This window comes from Camelus bactrianus, chromosome 19 (genome assembly GCF_048773025.1).
Source record: "Camelus bactrianus isolate YW-2024 breed Bactrian camel chromosome 19, ASM4877302v1, whole genome shotgun sequence".
Classification (NCBI taxonomy): domain Eukaryota; kingdom Metazoa; phylum Chordata; class Mammalia; order Artiodactyla; family Camelidae; genus Camelus; species Camelus bactrianus.
This window is the reverse complement of record NC_133557.1, coordinates 41,933,189-41,946,584: the sequence shown is the minus strand read 5'-3', so window position 1 is coordinate 41,946,584 and position 13,396 is coordinate 41,933,189. Positions and strand designations below refer to the sequence as shown.

General features: G+C 45.0%; 1 pseudogene; it reads left to right on the top strand.

Moving 5' to 3' along the window:
• LOC141573983 (serine palmitoyltransferase 3-like) overlaps positions 1–13,396 on the top strand; it is a 118,225-nt pseudogene that overhangs the window by 88,659 nt on the left and 16,170 nt on the right.

Here is a 13,396-nt window from a genome sequence, read left to right as displayed (position 1 = left end):
GTCCAAAGTGGAGACTTGGTTCCTCCATTCTAATGGATGTTGGGGGGTCCACCAGCCAGACTAACACTGCAAACTCCTTAACAGCAAGAACTGTGCCTTGAATTAATTTGGGGTTCCTCTGAGTGTCAAACCCACTTGCCAGGCTTAATAAATATGTCATGACTCAACTTCCACCTTGCAGATACACCCGATTTCAGGTCTGTTTATGCTAAAAAGATGGAGGGGTGTTTCTCTCACAGGACAGGGAGCTGGGAGTCAGGCCCACACCAGTTGTGGCAGCTGCAGGGAGCCCTTGGGCACAGGGACCCCTCGGGCACAGGGACCCCTCAGGGAAAGACATCACTTTTGAAAAGACCCAGAAAGATGGCGGCTCGGTCATTTTCTTCATCTAGATGTGGCACAAATAATCACAGGAGGGTGAGCCCCAAACCACGACAACCACTCCCCTAAAGAAAGCACTGTCAGCATTCGTCTTTTATCTATTTAAATCTTTGATGCATATTTTTCAGTTAATTAGTCAACATTCTTTTTGAACTCCAACTTTGGCCTTGTGTCCCTACCCTCCATTCCCCCAACTCGGGGTAACCGTTCACTTCTCAGAGAAAATAAAAGTTGGACGGCGAGGAGGACTTAGGGCGCGTGCTTTGCAGCCAGACTGCATGGGGCCCAGTCCCTGACCCACCACTGGCTCCATGAATGGCAAGTTGCCTACCCTCTCTAGCCTCAGTTCAATGCTTGTAAATTGGGGTTGTGGGGGGGATAAAAGGATGTAATATAGGTGGTGAACTTCCTTTGATGCTGGATGCTTAGTGAACACTCAGAAAAGGTGAACAATTACTGTTACTTTTAATGCATCTTCCTTCTCTAATTTTTCCAATATTTTTTCCTCATCCTGGAATCTTCCTGTCTTTCAGGCTCACACCTACTCCACCAGCAAATCCTGCAGCACTACCTTTGCCATATTCCTGGAATCTGGTCGCCTCTCCTCGTCTCTGCCACGGCCTTCATCAGCTCTCCCCTTAATCCCTGGAGCGGCTCCTGAACAGTCTTCTCACTCCTGCCCTTCACTTGTTCTCTACACAGAAGCCAAAGTTATCTTTAAAAAAAAAAAGGCTGCTCTGACCTCCACGCAGAACTTTCCACTGCTTCCCATCTTACTCAGTGTAAAGTCCAGACTGAGCCCTTCAGGGCTTCTCGGGGCATGGTTTCCATGTTTCCCACCACTCCTGCCCTTGCTTGGTCCACTTACAGCAGCTGGCATCCTGGTTTTCCCTAGAACTCGGGGAACAGCTCCCACAGAGGGCCTTTGCACTTGCTGGCCTCTCTAGAACAGCGCGTCTGCCAACACCCATGTGGCCCACTCCTCACTGTCCTCCCATCTTTACTCAAAATCAGCCTTAGGAGCAGAGCAGCTGTATCCTTAATGGCACACACCTCCGTGTCTCGCCAACTCTCCTTACCTTGCTTCACTCTTCATACCATTTGTGAACAGCTGACACATCATATATGCCTCTGCTCACTTTCTGGTTTCCCTAGGGTATAAACTCCAGGAGAACAAGCATTTTGTCTGTTTTGTTCATCACACTGAGAACAGAGCCTGGCAATGACGAGTTCTCACCAAATATTCATTGACTCCTCTCTTTCCTTCTTAGCTCAGCAGATAAACCACCTTCATCCCCTTCACATCTCTGTGCTTGATTCTCTAACCACCTTCTAAAGGCACCAGCCCCTTTGCTCAACCATGAACTCGTTCATTTCCTTCATCCTAAAAAGCTGCACCTTATCCCTTCTTCCATTTCAACAGCCACTGAGTCACACCCGTTTCTTTGCTGCAAATCTTCTCAAAAGAGTGGCCCATTCTGCCCACTCCCCCTCATCCTCCCTACTCCGCCATCAGCCCTCATCTTCTGCCCGTCTCCATGCGTCTGCTCCCTCAGGGGTCCCAGATGCCCACCTACCCTGCTGGTCCTCCTCCTTCCAGACTTGACCGAGCTCTTCATGTCCTCCTCTCTCCTTGAGAACAGTCTTCCCTTCATTGTGGAAGATGCTTCTCTTTTCTGGTTCTCTATTTCTCTGTCTGTTCTTCCTCCCCTTTCCTGCTAGGTCTTCTTCCCTGTTTGCATTTGTCAGTATTCTGTCCTCTACTCACTTTGCATTTCCTCCTGCACAAATTGCCCCTCTTTTTCCTTTCTGTTACGTAGAAACGTGCTTCTGAAACTCGAGCCTGTATCAGAGTCACTGAAAAGGTGATGAAAACCTCTCCACGTCAGAGCAGACAGAGGACCGCTCCATGCCTAACGCGTTCCTTATCTCACCAAAACGGCTGTAGGAAAATAATCCCTTGATTCAGTCAGCTTTTCCTGCTGTGACCTTCTGGGAGAGGCTGATGGGATAACCACCAACTTTGTGAATCGCAAAACCGCCCTTTGCTATCACATGCATGAACATGTTTGATTTGTTTATAATTGAGTGGTCAGCAGTGTTTCCCTGGAGAGGAAAATAGTGGTGGGAACACACTTACAAGTGAAAATAAATACAGAGTCCCAATTCCCAATGTATAGGATCCGATTTCAGTAGACTACACCTTCATCATCACTTATAAAATCTCCTGTGCTTAAAAAATCACACCTGCCCCTCTTTGCCCTTTCCTTAAAGGGAAGGAGTTTCTGGGTGGCAGGGTGGGAGAGGCGGGCAAATGTGTCTGCATGTTGTATAGGTAGAGAAAAACTAAAGGTCAAATTAAGATGGAATAATGAATCATGTTCTTCCTGGATATAAAGCAATTAAGTATCAGGTTCCTCAAAAATATACAAATTTGACAGGATGGGACACAATGAGGCACTTTATCTTTTTAATTTAATGTGTTTTCTGAGTATAATATTCTGGGATTATTGCTGTAAAAAGATGAGACATGATCTGAGGGGATTTCTGCATCCCTCCCCCATCATCTTTAAATTATCAATCAAACTTAGATACTATCTAGATAATTACCTCAATTCTCCACTTTCAGTATGAAGGAAAAGCTTAATTAGCCTGTCAGAGTATGGAGACCTAGGCTTGGGTAAGTTTTAGTAGGAAAGCCAGTAAGAGAAAGATGGGGAAACTGAATAAAAAATTAGAGCTAAGAACCCCCGTCCACTGTACCAGTACAGGGGATCTTCCTCAAGCTGGACATCTGCTGCCCTTTGGAAAACCAGAATTGCACCAGCCCAACAGAGGGCCTCCTCACACTGACTCTAACTGAGGTTCTACTTCTTGTATGACTTGAGAAATGTTCAAAACATTCTGTCTGTGAAGAAGCTGCTACCTCAGCCCAAAAGATTCTGTCCGCATATCCCAAGCTGTCTTTGTTGAGGCTGGGGAGTGAGGACTCTCAGCTCATGGGATCACTCATCTTTTTCACTCTGAGTTTCAGCCTCTGGGATGGAGAGATTTGGGTGAGGTCTTTATATATATATATATATATATATATATATATATATATATATATATTTAATTGAAGTATAGTCAGTTTACAATGTGTCAATTTCTGGTGTACAGCAAAATACTTCAGTCATACATGAACATACATATATTTGTTTTCATATTCTTTTTCACCATATGTTACTGCAAAACATCATATACAGTTCCCTGTGCTATACAGCATGAACTTGTTGTTTATCTATTTTATATATATCAGTTAGTATCTGCAAATCTCTAACTCCCAATTTATCCCCTCCAACCCCTCTTCCTCCCTGGTAACCACAAGTTTGTTCTCTACGTATGAGAGTCTGTTTCTGTTTTGCAAATAAGTTCGTTTGTTGGGTGAGGTCTTTTAAATCCACGTTTGGTTCTATTATGGAAGTCACTACTTACCATGATGTTGCCCATTCTAAAATTAAAACTGAGTATTCTGTCCCTTCCCTACAAAATCCTTGGTTCTGGTCTACAAGAATATCCACAGGGTGAAAGATGACTGTGGTTTCTGTGCAGAAAGGAACAGCAATGGAAAGGGGGATGTACTTAGTTGAAGAAGTTCAGATCATGTTCAAACCCACAGATTAGTCAAAATTAAAATCCTAGAAAACAATTGGCGTCCTCTCTGATTTCCTTCCCTCATTTTGGCCCCTTGGCCACCACAAAGACCTTACTTGCTCCTGACCCCAGACACAAACGCTCTTGTGTTTTCTGCTACTTCAGCTCATCTCTCAGAACAGGCTCATACCCAAATTTGGGGACCAAGCAAAATCTGGACTCAGAATAGCTTGGAACAGAGGTTCATGATAGAGTGACACTTCCAGTTCCTGCCACTAGCCCAGAGAGACCTCCCCTAACCACCCTTTCTAAAAGGTCACCCCCTCCCTCATGGGTGACTCTATCTACTCCCTTATTCTGCACCATTTTCCCTCACAGCACCGATCACTACCTGGAGTTATGTCCTTGGTTCCTTGGTTATTGTCTGTCCCCCATAGGAGAACATAAGTACCATGAGGGCAGGTACACTGTCCCCAACCTCAAGCAGTATATGTTGGCTGAACGAATAATCCCATTCAATATAAGCTCTGGCCTTATCCCATCAACTATTCACAAAAGGCACTGGTACCACCCTCCTGCACAGGTGTGGCATTTCCTCTCTCTGGAAGACCCTCATCTCTCCCCCCACAACACTCTAAACCCATTCTTTATCTCTTGAACCCTTGTTCAGCCTTCTTATCCCTATTTTAGTAGTCTCAGTCAGGAAATAATCCTTCCCTGCCTGTTTCATGCAAACTTTGCTCCTGTGTTCATCACACACTCTCTAACCCAGTCCTTCAAATAGTAGTGATTACTTAATGGTGTCTTAAGCATCAAATATGTGAATGAATGAATACTGAATGCCTGATTTGGGGTCAAGCAAATTTCTTGGACAAGGCTTGGAATCTAATCACCCTCTATAAGCAATGACCATATCATTTCTTTAGAGGTTACCTATAGAATTATTATGGTTCAAATACTGGAGTTAAAAGCACTCCCTTGGTAAGTAAATGCATAGGCCAAAATCTCGAATTCCTCTTCTATTCTTTCAATAAGCAAATGGTTTTGCATTATTACGTTCTCTAAGGCTTTGTCTAGAACCATCTAAAACAGAAGTAAGCCGGATAAATCAAGCCAATGCTACTCAAATAGCAGAAACAGAAATGGAGTTTTTCCATTAATTATCCAGGCAGTTAGCTGAGTCCCTCACTTAAGGTTTCCTATGGAGACACCATCCAAAGCTCAAAAGTGCATTTGAGTCTTTTATACCCAGTAATCAGCAAGGACTGGGCACCAGCTAATCCTCTCTGTCCAAGTTGAATTATATTTCCAAATAGAGGTGAGTAGGTTGATTCTTAAGCATCCAAAATGGCATTTCCCACTGAGTACACAGGAGGGACCTTCTTCCCTCCTCTCCCCCGTCTTAAAGATGACTTGCACTTAGGATCTTTTTCAGTCAAGAAACTTCATGTTTTCATGACATTACTGGTGACTAGTAATGAGAGGTTGAGAAACTAAAATTCCCACAGAAGATTTAAGAATTTACACCATTCAGCTACTGAAAAGTAAAAAGGCATTAGGGTCTTGAATCCTTGAAAATTTTCACGGTATCTTTCTTTACAAGGCCAGTATTGGTCAAGGTTAATTAACTTGTAACCAAGGTTAATAAGCTGTTGTAACAGACAAACTCCAAGATATAACACAATAGATGCATGTGTTGCAGATATAAAGTCCAAAATGGGTGCTCCTGTCAGGCAGATAGTTCTCTTCTAGGAACTCAGCCTCTTCCTTCTTGTGGCTCCTCCAGCTTCAACATATGGCTCCCAACATTGCCACCAAAGGGGTAAGGAGCATACAGGATCATGTGTGTGATGTTTTCAGGGGCCATAAAAGCACATTTCATTTCTGCCCACATCCTATTGGCACAACCCAGTAATGTGACCTTGCCTAACCACAAAGGATCCTGGGAAATGAAGTTAACTGTCTTCCTGGGAGAAGGAAATGGCTTCGGTGAACAGTTAGCCAGTCTTTGCCACAGTGCTTAACCTCAGTCCGGGACATTCTTTCCCAGACATTCTGATGGACGTAGGCTGTGGGAAGACGTCGTATATTTTAGACAGTTTCCCAATCTTTCTCTATTGACTTAGTAAATAAACTCTTGACCTGGAATGGAATAAAAGTAGCTAAAGGAAAAAAGAAAAACAATGTTCAAAGGACTGAAGATGAATCTCTTCCTTTTACAGGGACTCTCAGGGCTTCTAGGTTGGCTTTTACTACAAGCACGTCTGCTTTTTTCTCACAGAACCTAGTCCCAGGCCATGGCAGATACTGAGACTGTTCCCATTATTATGGTGCTAAATTCCCCCAATACTGTGTACTTTTTGGAGGCAGAAAGTGGACCCTGGGCATAGTGCTTCCCAAGAAAAAATTTAAAAGATGAGAAATTGGAATAGCTCTGGAAGTCTGGTCAGAACAGGAAAGAGTGTATATTTTGGAAGTAGTAACACACTCTTAGAAATTCAGGACTTTTTTTGGAACGGAGGATGTGATGAGACAGAAAGTTATAAATTGCATCGCTATCAGTAAATTGTAAACTATAATTTAAAACATGACATTTAAGAGCATGGACATTTAGGTTAGTTATCTGAATTGGATAGGGTTATTTTGAGTCGCCCCAACTCTCATTCAGCCACACTGTGGTTCTGTTGAGACCATGGACTGAAAAGAGGCTAAGAGGCTTAAACAACTATCAAACCTCTGATGTTCATTACATCGGCACCCAGCACACGACTAGTCAAAGTAACAAAGTCACAAGAGAGAACTGAATTCTGAGCCCAGGTAGAGAAATAAAGCTAGCAACTTCATAGCGAGACTGGATTTACATGAAAATATGATTCTGATCAACATCCCTTTGAGTATTTCATCTGCTTTGGCAAGTAGTAGAAGCTGTGTGCCTCTGTTGTTATGTCCACTCGGGCAAGTTCACTCCAGATAACTCATTCTATACCATTTCTGGGTACAGAATTTATTAAAAAGTTTTTATATTTTTATACATTTATAAAAGCTTTTTATAAATACAAAAGTCTTAAATTTCTGTTTTCTTTTAAATTCAGTTATTAGAAGGAGCTGAATAAAATGGCAAGGTCTTTCAAGTAACTTCATTAATTCATGTATCTCAATCATTTTTCTTTCTTTACCCTCTGGAGAGGAAATTAAGATAAAAGATTTAAAATATAATGCATTTGCACTGAAAAATACAGCCAGGCTTCCTTGTTGCATTATTTTGTCTGGATTATTTCTTTCATCCTGATCATTTATGAAATCTTATCATGAAATTGGCAGGTGAGGTACTGACCCTGCTTGTAACCCGACAAGGACTTGGAGAAAGTGGCCCCCATGCCTTCCAGCTGTGACCTTGGACCTTTGCTGTGATCCCTGGAACAGGGCACACGTATTTTTACACTTGAGTTTGATAGGTTTGAAAAAATGGGAGTGACTGGGAGGATTTAGGGCTTTGAAAGGGGAAAGAAAGGAGTACACGGGGTGACAGCAGTTCTCTCTCCTGAGTGGAATTTTCTCACTTTCCTACTGTTTATATTTGACATGAGATCCATTCACAAACTACTTTTGTAAGCTGATGCTCTTCTGCAGAGCCAGCTGTTTAGGGCTGCAAACTACCCTTTTCCATCGGAACCATCAAGCTTATCTTACAGATGTTCTTGGTAAGTTACTCTTCACCCAGGATCTCTGTGACGAGGAGACAGTGAGGACCATAAGGACGGTGATCAGTGAGTTGAAGCTAGGGTCATTAGACGCAGAGTTTTTAAAGGTCTTCTCAGCATCTACCTTGGTAGAGAGTTCAGCGGATAAAAAACAGAATTCCTACAAGTTCGTTTCTTCCCCCTAAACCCAGAAACATTGTTAGTTCTACCCCTTTGAAATCCCTCAATGAAGCAGAGGAGTCCAAATAGAATCCCACCCAAGATGGGCTGTCTGAGGCCCCCAGCATCCAAGGCTCACCGCATCACTGAGGGAGGACAGAGCTGCTGCTCCCGAAATATCTTTGTCACTTGGTTACCAGCTGGAGATGCAGAGAGAGGCAGAGAAAGAGACAGAAGGCACGGAGAGGGGCATTTTCTAAATCGTTTCAGGCCACTGGCATTTCAGTAACAGCTAATGCAAAACAGATGGTGGTGCTACGCTCTGCTGGCTTTCAACTGAGGGGCTCCTCCATCCGTGATTAATCACCTGTGCTGGGGGTTAAAGACTTCTACCTGGTCTTTGTGTGTGTGGGGGGGACCTAAGGTGGGGGTTAGCAAGCAAAGGGACAGGCATTGCCTCTTTGCCCTATTGCTTCTTATGTGTTTGTTGGACAACTGGGGTGAATCCCAGAAGCACAGAATGAGCCCACCATTGGAACCCCAACTAGGAGGGGAAGTTTGTCTGATTGTGCAGAAATAGCCCAAAAAATGTTCCACAATGTTCTGTCAGTTCATTTACTTCATATGAAGAGTTAGCCAAGGGTAGAATTTTATGTTAGATCAGTGAATTCTGCACTCTCTTTGAGCCCTTAAAAAATTTTCCCAGCAAGAGTGTAGAGAGAATCTGTTTGTCTTTTAAATGGCACTAGGGCAAAAGGATAGCATTGCCACTTCCTTCCTTCTGTCCTACGAACGAGATATCCTTTTACACCACATGTCCTACAGAAGTGTCCTCTTCTCTTTTGTTTCCTCTGTGTGGACTCTGAGACAGGGCGTTGTGATGTAACCCACCTGGAATTCCCTGCTGGTTTTGTACAATGGACAAGGAAAGGACATGATTCCAGCTGTAGGATCTTTGAGGGTGAAGGGGATGGATCTCTGTTTCCCCACCACGGGTTCATTGTCAGCTAAGCAGCAAAATCCCAAATGCAACGGTGACCATGCCCCAGCTTTCCAATTGTCTGCAGAGGTTTGTAGAGAAAACCAGCTCCCCCACCAGCCACAGCTGGGGAGGATTAAGCAGGTGGATTTGTGCCTGGAGAAGCCCAGCATGTGCTCTGGGCTAGGGATAATGTATTAGGTCTCTGTTTCTGCAGAGCAGACTGCCACAAACAGCGGCTTAAAACAACACCCATTTACTATCTGCCAGTCTCCTGGGGTTGGGAGTCAGGCAGGGTGGTTTCTTCTCTGCTCAGGTTCTCACGAGGCTGGATTCAACACTGTCAGCAGCTGCCCTCTGTTCTGGAGCTCAAACTCCTCTCTTAAGCTCACGTGGTTGTAGCAGGACCCAGGTCCCAGGGCTGCAGAAGTGAGGTCCCTGCTTCCTTGTCAGCTGTCAGCTGGGGCCCCTCCCAGCTTCCAGAGACTTGAATTTCTTACCCCGAGGCCCCTCCATCTTCAAACCCAGCAGTGGAGACTACCCATGTCACATCCCTCTCTTTCTCCTTGAACCTCCTTTTGCAGGAAGAACCTGGTCCTTTCTCTGGGCTCACCTGATTAGGTCTTAGGTTAATGTCCCTAAAATTGACTGTACCTTTGTAAAAGAGGAGGATTTAAGTAATGAGATTTCCAGGGATCATATACTTCAACTTGAATACTGATAATGAGAATCATTCTGGTGAACACTTAATTCTGAGAGACAAGCAAACATCAGACGATACGTCCTGGGCACCAAAACAAACAAACAAACAAACTGAGGAAGGTACAGGAACAGCCAGATTGGCTGCAGGTGCCCCAGGTCACTTCCACTGATCACGGAGACCCAGCCTTAGAGGGAAAATCCAAGCCCTAGGGGGCAAAACCACTGCAAATGAATGGCTTTCAAAATTATTGAACCATAAAATTTTTTTTAAGAACTTGTACATGGAAGTCCATTTTATAATTTTTTTTTTAATTTTAGAGCACTCATATAGGATTTATTGTGGCCACTCTCCTGAGTGCTTAATACTGAATCCTCAACGGTATGAAATGGGCACTGTTATTATTATTGTTGTCATTGTTATTATTCGCACTTTACAGTTGAAGGACCTGAGTTGTAGAAAAACAACAACAACAACAACAAAAAAGAAGACAGCTTCTGGATAAAATTCAACATGCAATTTTAGCTTTTGTTGCATTTTGAGTAAAAATAGTTGGCTGAAAAAAAAAAAAAAAAGAACCTGAGTTGTAGAAAGATGAAACATTTTACCCAAGATGGCAGAGCTGATTCTGAACCCAGGACACTGGGCTCACAGTCCTTGGGGACTTGGTCATGATCTTGTTGTAGTGGAAACAAGTTGGGGGGAGGGAGAGATTGGATCTCCCACCTGCTGAGCCTCTCCCTCAGTCTTTCCCTGAACCCCCTCCCCGAGGCTTCCTCAGTGCACCCTCCCCAGCAAACACTTTGAAAACCAGAGGGTTGACCTGTAGGCACTGCCCCACTGGGGCATCCTAGTGGCCACTTTCATTTATGTGGTTTCTCAGAGCCCTTCCAGGGGACCCGGTGACCAGATGACTCATCCAGGACCTGTGCTTGTCCTTGTTCCCACGGCAGATGCTGACACGTCTCCTCTCCCACTTCTGCTGTCGCTCTGGCCCCTTTATCTATCCTGCCACTTCAAGATTCTCCCTTGTCCCACTCCACACACCACATATTGTAAATCCTCTGCCCAAACTCCCTCAGAACACTGAGTGTCCTGCTGGTGATCCTGCCATGGCTCCCTGGTCCCCACCAACTCTCCAGTCAGCATCTGCAGCTCTCAGGGTCCGATTCCACTGATCTTTCTCACTACTGTAAACCAAACATTCTAGGCAAGTGAGCTCCCCATTCCCCCAGCGCACAAGGGGTTAATTTACCACCTCTAGGTCTTTGCTCCAAACTCCCAGAACATTTCTTACATAGGGCCTTCAGCTTTCTACCTTCTGTCATTATTACATTCATTTTTCTGGTCTGTAAGCTCCTTGGAAATAGTAGATTTCTTCATCTTTTCATCCTCCCCCAAGTCCTGGGAATTAGAAAGAGCAGCTGTCATCATCCCCATTGAACAGATCAGTAAATTAAGGCTCAGAGATGAGTGACTTGCTCATCTCCATAGAAAGGAGAAAAGGGCAGGTGGAAACTGATACATGGATCTGTGATGGAGCAAAAATGTTTAGAGACAAAATTGCTGTCTGGCGTCTTCAATTAGAATCAGCCTTATTATCTTCATAGAATCAACAACCATGATATAATTTATGACTTCAAGTCATGGTTCTAAAGTGGGGAGCACACCACAGTTATACAGGGGTTTTTTTCTAGATGTTCCACACCAGCCCTTCTGGAGCAGAACCTCTGCACAGGGGGTCTTCTGTGAGTTTTCCAGAAAAAAAAAAAAAAACTCCCAGAAGCCTCTTGTGTGCACCCCTGTTGAAGAATCACCAACTCGCAGGGTTCCCTACCTGGTCCTCCAAAGTATCCTATTTGATGTGCAAAATTCCATAATTTAGTGGTTTGCTAAGATACTGCTCTCTATTTAAGTGCAGATTAACATCAAATCTTGTATCTTGTCACTCCTGTAAGTATTCGAGAAGTACTGCTATGAAATAGGCCTGCTAACTCTGTCTAGAGCTGTCCTCTGGCTCTTCTCATGTGTATGTTATCTTAAAACTGCACCGTCTTCTATTAGATTATTTCTTTCCAAACAGTCCCAGAAGTTGTTCACCCTCTGTTCCACCTTGGCAGGAGGCTCTGGTACATAGTGAGTGCTTTTCATCTGTGAAGGATACGAATCCACGAATCATGGGACTCACACCTTGTCAAGAAGGAGTTTCCCAGCTTCCTTCTCAGAGCAGACTTTGATAGACCCAGGCGCACAGCCAGTGTCCAGGTCAGCTGGGCGATGCAGTCATGATCTCCGGACTTGGTTTCCTCATCTGTGAAAGAGGCCCCAAAACACATCTCCTGGCTCATAGTAAGTGCACAGGAGATGTCCATTCTCATCCTTCCTTGTGGATTAGCCCACAGTAGTGTATTTGAGTGGTGGGTGGGAGTGGATGGTGGAGGCAGCGTCGTGAAATCTGGCCATGTAGACAGCCATCCTCCCCCGATGTCGGGCCTGCTGGCTTCTGCTCCTGCATGCACTCCACAGAAGCCCAACTGAGTGGGCTGGACAGTCCTTGGAACACGTGTCTGTGACTATAAAACATGCCGTAACCTTGGAATCCGGACATCAAAAGGGAGAGCTTCAGTGCACAGTAAAAATGTGTGCTCCCTCAGCAAACCCCTGAAAACACTGCTTTCTCCATCCCACTGGGGAGCTTGTCGCTGCTAATGGGATTCTTATGCTTCTTGCCACTCTGTAGCCTCTTGATCTTTACTGAGCTCCCTCTGCCCCTGAGTATGCTGGAAATAGACTGTCCTGTCTGGTGTCCAGAGCTTAATATAACAGAAGCTAGTTCCTGCTGCCACGTTAAAATTTGACTCCAAGGTCTCTCCCCAGCACCCCTCACTCTCCCCAGGCCAGGAGGAGAAGCTAAGGGTGAGCATCAGACAAAGAAGGGGAGGGAGGCCAAGGGCAGGAGGAGGCCTTCTCAGACCACTGCAAACACTCTTTAGGGTCAATTTGGTTGTTCAGAAAGGTTGAATTCATGAATAGGGTGCCAAGATGGCAGAGTAGAAGGACATTCTTAGCTCACCCTCTCCCACAAATAGACAAAGAGAGACATTCACAGACCCACCCATTCACTCAGAAGAACTGCTGACCTTTGACAAAACATTGCCTTCTTCAAAAGACAAATTTCCTCACAAAATCTGGTAGGAGGGGAAAAAAAAAACCAAAAAAGAAATCAGTGCAGGACCTGTCCCCTGGGGAAGGAAGTGGCAAAGGAGGAATAGCACTCTTATGCTGGGACACCCATCTCCAACAGAGAGGTCAGCTGGGAAGGAGGGGGAACCTCCAAGTCTTGGAGGAGCACACAGCAGTCTCGTGGCCAACAGAACTGAGAGAAACAAGCACAAAGGGTCCCTGAGATCCCCAGCCCTAGACATGAGCCAGCAGGGGTCAGCTGGGACTGGCTGCCCAAGCTGGGTAGAGGGCTGGGGCCAACTGTGCAGAGGTGGCCTCAGGGGTGTGGAGTGTGCTGTAGGCTGTGGCTGGGAGTGTATACAGAACAGAATAGCCTGGGTCCCCTATTAAAAAAAAAAGCAACACTGCTGTTGCACGTTGTGAGGAGGGGCACAATGCAGCTGGGCTGTAGCCTCTGTCTCCCCAGTCCTGTGGCACCATCACTGGCTAGAGAAGAGAGGCGGGGCTCAGCCATGGCCACCATATTCGCTGGTGTGCAGCTCCCAGGTGGAGGTGGAGTTCAAACCTAAATCTGTACTCAGGGGCTTGGCAACTGCATAGGCAGGACAGATTTGTTTACAGCCCCAGGCAGACAGGACCGATTTGCGATGCTTGTGCCTT